Source organism: Helobdella robusta, assembly GCF_000326865.2.
Source record: "Helobdella robusta unplaced genomic scaffold HELROscaffold_1, whole genome shotgun sequence".
In the NCBI taxonomy this organism is placed as follows: Eukaryota; Metazoa; Annelida; class Clitellata; order Rhynchobdellida; family Glossiphoniidae; genus Helobdella; species Helobdella robusta.
Genome location: NW_008703570.1, coordinates 12,650,129 through 12,657,824, shown reverse-complemented (window position 1 = coordinate 12,657,824; position 7,696 = coordinate 12,650,129). Strand labels below are relative to the sequence as shown.

Here is a 7,696-nt window from a genome sequence, read left to right as displayed (position 1 = left end):
CGTCGTCGTCGTCATCATCATCATCGATTAATTATGAACGTGTTAAATTTGTATCGAAACTATGGAATAGTGACGATGATGACGAGGATGGTGGTGTTAACCACCATAACTACCAAAGATATAATAAGAATTAAAATATTCATCTTCATCATCATCATCATCATCATTGCAACTTCGTGACGTCATTTTAGACACTTCACAATTATCGTTGTCTTCTTTGTTATATCTATACCCATACATGTGTATATGTATACGTGTGTATGTGTGCGTGTGTGTCTGTGTGTGTGTGTGTGTGTGTGTGTGTTTATGTAGCAAGATGTATATTTTGAATTTTATTTTACACATATTTTTACACTCGCCACTCGTAAATAAATACATAAACGTCACAGGATATTTTATTATATATATATATATATATATATATATATATATATATATATATATATATATATATTTATTTATTTATTAATATTTATTAATACATCCAATATATTAATCTAGTCTATATATATATATATATATATATATATATATATATATATATATATATATATATATATAATTTTTGCGTTAATGTATGATGCACAGCACACACTGCATGTATATAGGTGTTAAGGTGGGTTAATTTCAAAGAATTTAATTTTGATGTAATTTGTGATTTAAGTTAGTTTTAAGTTTTTGTTTGACCTTATATCTTTTTCGTTATCAGTCTTTCTATCTCTGTCTTTCTCTCTCTCTCTCTCTCTCTCTCTCCTCTCTTTCTCTTTCTTTCTCTGGGTGTTTTTTTCTCTTTTTATCTCAAATTTGAAATGATTGTTCCTGCTATATCCATTATTTATTGTCGTCAGTTTTTAAATGTAGAACTTAACTTTGAATATTTAATTCCTCCATTCAACTCCTTAATTAAAGAGAATACTATCAATAGTCAATAAATCAACGATGGTCTTTTTCGCGATTTTATAAATAATTTGTTTTTAATCAATTTTTTCTGTTATATATTTTAATTTTTATTATTTATTTTTGGCAAGCACTTTTTGTTAGCATATTTAAAAGTATTTAACAGATATTATATATATTTGGTTCATAATCCAGTCAGCAAGATTGTTTACTCACTTTTCCATTAATTTTGGCTTGCTGTCTTCTTTTTTAATGTTTTATAATAAATTTTATTTCAAAAATACTTTTTTTGCGTTTTTATACAAATTTTTTACAGATATATATACATACATATGTAGAAAGAAAGAGTGAGGGAAAGAGAGATAGAAAACCGTTAGTCTATTATACCGAATACAATGTTATACATAGAAAAATAAAATATCAGAATAAATATCTTAGACCGTTGTATAGTTCTATGTTTGTTTACATAGCGATATATAGTGTAGTCATGCGGGTGTGTGATTATGACTGTTTGTTTTATTTTAGCCATATTTATTTGTAAAAATAGATGATAAAAATCGGCATAGTATAATATTAACTCGTTGTATTTTTAGAAATTAGAGACAAAATTAAATTTTGTAAAAAAATGTCGGAGAAATTATTGAACGATGTGGAAATCGAAGATGGCGAAATTGGGAAGGAAGATAAGGATGGCGTTGATAACGACTCTTCATCATCTAATAATACTAATAACCTCACTATTGACGGATTTCAAGGTTAGTGTCAGTTAGGATAATGTGGTAAAACCTTAGTTAGTCAGTTAGGATTATGTTTCAGTTAGGACAGGATCTGGCCTTAATTATTTTTATATTTTTGTCTAAATCTAAAACTAAAGTTTTTTTACTTACCAACTTATAATTATTACTATGTATAATAAAATTTTAAATAATAAATAATGCAATAAAACTAAATAAAATAACTAAATTAATATTATTTATTTGTCCATTAAAATATTCTTCTATTTTATATTATATTACAATTATATTATTTTTAATAATCTTTTTCTAAATTCTAATTGTCCTTGCACAGTTACTACTACTTCGAATGAGAATGAGACTACTACTGCTATTAGTGGGGCTACTACTGGTACTGCTTTTGCAGCTACTGCTACTACCACTGCTGCTGCTACTACTACAACAAATACTACTGTTGCTGCTGCAGCTACTGCTACTACCACTACAACCATGGAGGATCAGTATGACATTAGCATCATTAGAAACATGAAGATGGAACATGTAGGAAGCGGCGAATGTACAGACAACAAATGGAACAACAACAACAACAATGATACTAATAATAACAACAACAACAATAATAATAACAACAATAATAACAATGATAATTCTACTTCTAATGGAAAGCCAAATTTCAGTTCCCAGCAATGCTGGACAACCAATGATTGTAAAATAGACTTCGACATCACCTCAGTTGATAATGATAACGATGTTAGTGTATTATTATTATTGTTATTATTTAGTTATAGTAATGTTTATGAGCTATTATTCTACCTAATTCTCATTAAATTACATATAGATATAATAATAATAGTAATAATAATAAATAATCACAATAATAATTTTTTTCTTTCAGATATTTTCAATTCATCGAGTAAAAGACAGCAGTAGTAGTAGTGATAGTAGTAGTAGTAGTGATGACAATGGTGGTAATGATCGCAGAAATGATGATTATGATAGCGATGATGATAATGATGAAGGGTAAGTGGAGTCTTGTCATTCATTATTTCAAATTTTTTACTTACCTGATGACAGATATCTAATCATAATAATAAAAATAACAAATTATAATTTGTTAATTAGCTAGTCAGTTAATTAGTATTATAATTTATTCATAAAAACTCTGGCAGAAATAAAGAACCGCCCACAATAAGAAGGCCAAAATTGAGAACTAAAGGAGAACTAACATTGGAGGTTAATTTTGGTTACTGGGTGGAGTTATGTTAATTAATCAGCCAATCATTTATGAATTAGATCAATCAACTAATTTTTGTCTATCTTTCTCTCTATCTATCTATCATTTATCTATTTATTTATTAATTCAATAATCTATCATTTGTTCATTCATTTATTTATTCATCCATTCATTCATTCAATCAATCGATCAGGACCTGCCAGCCATAGAGTATTTGCAGATCTCAGTGGCTCCCGACATACAACTGGTTGAGATTGGCACCATCACCAGTGTTGTCGACGTCTTGGGTGAATAATTGATGTTGTTGTCGTTGTTGTTGTTGTTGTCGTCGTTGTTGTTGTTTTTACGGTTATAGTTGATGTTACTGCCATCCAATCAAATTCGATTTGTAGATATTGAGTCAGTTTTTTAATATTTATGGATGTTTCATCATCCAATCGAATTAGAGTCATGGCATCTTGTTCATCAGCTAATTAATATTCATGGATGTTGTTGCCATCCAATCAGATTTAAGTCGTGGCTATTTAATTAAGTGATTAATATTCATTAACCTAGTTGTCATCCGTTCCTATCTGGGTTCTCCAGCACTTGACGCCGATTCTATTCTGTTTTTCAGTAACAAGAAAGTTTTGGGGCAGGTTGTATCATTAATAAGTTATGTTAATGTTAATCGCTCAATAATGATCATAACTATTATTATTATACATTATTCATTCATTTATTTTATCTATCCATCATTCATTCATTCGTTCATGCATATACTTAGATAAGATGCATTAAATCACTTAGTTTGTTCATCAGTCATTCATTCCTTCATTCATTTACTCATTCTTTATCCATCCATTCATCTATTCTTTCATTCATTAATTCTTTCATTCATTCATTCATTTCCAGGTGTTTGAAACGTTTGGACAAGTGAAGCAGCCGTACTACAGCGTTCGATTCAATAGCAACTCTGACATCAATGACGTCATGAATAACAATAACAACAACAACAATAATAATAATAGTACCAATAAAAACAATATTAACAACAGCAATAACAATGATAATAGAAAGGATGATGAAATACACACAGAAGAGCCATCAACAACAACATCGTCAGCGCTCCCAGAGAAATTTGGGGTAGGTTCAAAGGTTTTCTACGCCCCAGATATGCCGGAATGGACCAAATACGTATTCCATGAACAACTTCAGCTGTTAGATATGCTTCTTAATTCATTCATTTTTTCGTCTTTTCACTCTTTCGTTCGTCCCGTTTGTTCTTTTATTAACGGTATTTCGTTCGTTCTATTGATTCGTTCATCATTCGTTCACACTTAGATATTTTTTTGTTGATTCATTTTACATGTTCGTCATTCTTTTACAAACTCTTCTGTTCATCCATTCCATTCTTATACACATTTCTAGAATAATTCTGCAATACGTCTATCCATCCATTCATTGCTTCATTCTCTTCTTTCTATCCAAGGTCAAAAGGGTCAGATGCTTCTTGGGTCAATAATAACGAGCCGCCAGTTGAGGTTATGATGATGATTATAGTGGTGGTGATTATGATAATGATGATGATGAGGATGGTGATGATGAATGTTGAGATGATGGTCACAGAGTTAGTTAGCTCAGTCGGTAGGAGAGCCATGTCTCGAGCTGCTATTACGTGATGGCATGGTTCAATTACTGCCTGTCCGAAACTGAAAGATCATCATAGGCGTATGTGCATACTACATAATGTGTGTGTGTGTGTGTGTGCATGTGAGGTGGATAATACAGCCTTTGTGGTACGAAAGTTTTGTCATAAAACAAAATGCTGATGATGATAATTATTTTATCATCATCGTCGTCGTCGCCATTCACCGTAGCCACTACTAACTTGAAACCACCATCATTTCATCATTGTCGTCATCATCATCATTCCATCATTATCATCCTATCATCATCATTGTCATCATTCCATCATCATTCCTTCATCATCAGTTACAAGAATTCTCGGACGACGACGAGGAACGTAAGGCGAGACAGGCCAGCAAGCACATGAGGAAGCGAACGCAGCAACAACGGCGCAGCCACAAAAATTGCGACGACAACGACATTGATAATGATGACGACGACGACGATGATAACGATGCTGACTGTATCGTCGGTAATGATAATGATTGCGGTGCGGTTGAAGATGATGATGACGATGATGTTGATGTTACTGAAAACAAAAACAACAATTGTGATGGGAGCAAATTGCAAACAGTCAAAACTAAGAAAAAGAGATTTAAAAAGAAAAATAACAACAACAACAATAATGATAATAACAACAACAACAATAATGATAATAATAACAATAATATTAACGACGCTGATAGTGATCTAACTTGTTGGCCTCCGAAATCAAAGTTCTTCAACATTGACATGAATAGGACTTCCAATGCTAACAATAGAAACATCGTGAATAATTGTAATAAGAATAAGAAGAACAACAATAAGAAGAACAATAATAATAGTAATAATAATAATAGTGCTTTTTCATCTTGGCCACCAGGGTCTAGTAAAGATATTAATAAGAATTGGTTTGATAAAAAATGTAATAATGATAATTCTTTCTTAGGCAAGCAACAGCAGCAGTACCTACCATCGCGGTTCACATCGCCGCCACCAGCGCTCCCGCCAATAAGCTTTCCACCAATTACGTGGCCTGCAACGCAACCACAACATCAAATGTTTCCGCAACAACCAGCGATTTTCCTACAACAACCACAACAACATCATCCACTAATATTCCAACAACAACATTATTTTTTTCCGCAGCAGCTACAACCATTTCCGCAGCAGCTACAACTACAACAGCAGCAGTACCTAGGACACCAACAACAGCAGCAGTTTGACGTCACAAAGCCCCCACCGCCCGCGCACCTTTTTCAACAACTTCAACTACTTTCAACGATCCAGCAACAAGAGAGCATGATTGCCTCATTGCGGAAACAAATATCATCATCATCAGTACTGCCGCCGCAATCATCATCATCTGGAAATAATGATAATGATCCTAACTCAGTTCAACGCAACTTTGGCAACAGCATACTATAGTGGTGATTTAATTGGCCTGTGAATTTAATGATGTGGTTTTTTGTTGCAATGATATAACTATCATAACTATTATTATTATTATTATTTTAGTAACATTGAATAACAAAAACTAATCTCTTTTTTACGATTTTGTAAGAAATTTTATGGATATAAGAGTTTTTCAGAAGTACTTTGACGCCTGGAATTAATGTAAACATGAAATTGATACATATATCATACATACATATATATCTATAAAGTATATAAATATATGTATATATATATATCAAACATGTATATAAATGTATATAAGAATGGTTTATAATGTTATTTTATTTACATTGTCAAACACATATATATCTATACCATAAAAAATACAAATTATGCATATTGTCGGAAATTTTAAAATAATAAATAACAATAAATTAATGAGGAGGAGGAGGATTTTTAAAAGGGTGACAAGGCCCCACGTTGGGCGCCAATTGTCGGAAATTTTAAAATAATAATAAAAATAAATTAATGAGGAGGAGGAGGATTTTTAAAAGGGTGACAAGGCCCCACGTTGGGCGCCAATTGTCGGAGATTTTAAATAATAATAAATTAAAATGATAAGAGGAAGCAATCTCCTCCTCTATCTTTCTCAGGGAATTTTTGTATGGTCCGACAATAATTTTTTTTGTGTATATTTTTATCGTGAGTTCGACCAGTCCTGTGTGGCACTGGGCTTTTTCGAATTATATGATTTTACTGAGTAACACACGAACGCGTAAAAATATTCGATAACAATTTTATTAATCGACGGAAGTAAATAAAAGGAATTGAACTAATGAACTCTATAATAATGTAAATGTCAATGAGCAAACTGGAATACAGGAATTAGAACTCTTCTTGTTGGGTCTTCAACTTGGAATATGTTTCTTGGCGTTTTAATCGTACAACTTCGACGTGTGTATCCGATGTTGATGTCGATACAACTCCAATAAATAAAAAAAAAAATGAATCACAAAAATCGGAGCCTATGGAAATTCCAAGCTGCGTGTGAAACTATACCAATGAGTATAGAATCCAGCAAAGAACCCTAGGTCGACAAATAGCACAAGAAACAAAACAACGAGGCGGATTCGTTTTCACAGAGCCCAAGGCCTGTTTTCACTGGGCCTGTCTGTCAGTCGGTCGGCTTTCGCACAACCTTGGCCTGTTTTCACTGGGCCGTCAAGTCTGATCGGCTTTCGCACGACCAAGGGCCTGTTTTCACTGGGCCTGTCTGTCAGTCGGTCGGCTTTCGCACAACCACGGCCTGTTTTCACTGGGCCGTCGAGTCTGATCGGCTTTCGCACGACCAACACAAGACAACAAGAGTCAGAACAACACTGGAAACAAATTGTGTGACTCTAGTACGCGTGCGAAACTATGCCAATGAGCATAGAGTCTCGTACTAAATCCACTTTTGAGAACTTAAGGCGTTTCTGAAACTATGCCAATGAGCATAGAATCACGCGTTAAGTCTCTTAGATACCAGAACAGGCACTGATTACTCGAAGCTGCCTAACTGGTGAACCCAAGGCTGACTCTTTGAGAACTTAAGACGTTTCTGAAACTATGCCAATGAGCATAGAATCACGCGTTAAGTCTCTTAGGGACCAGAAGAGGCACTGATTATTCGAAGCTGCCTCACTAGTCAACCCAGAGCGGACTCTCTCTAAGTTTTTTCACACCCTTCCTTATCAAAACAAAATTAGATTTTGTTTCGGGTGTTTTAAAACATAAAAATCTACAA

General features: G+C 33.1%; 1 protein-coding gene across 1 annotated transcript in view; it reads right to left on the bottom strand.

Annotated features, from left to right (window-relative positions):
- Positions 1–5,217: 5,217 nt before the first annotated feature.
- The window catches only part of HELRODRAFT_188121 (hypothetical protein), a 10,751-nt gene continuing 8,272 nt past the window's right edge, over positions 5,218–7,696 (bottom strand). Inside the window, exons 19-20 of the mRNA XM_009011598.1 lie at positions 6,262–6,310; positions 5,218–6,176 (exon numbers count right to left, since the gene is read on the bottom strand). The gene's annotated coding sequence lies outside the window, so the exon portion shown is untranslated. The remainder of the gene's footprint in view (positions 6,177–6,261; positions 6,311–7,696) is intronic.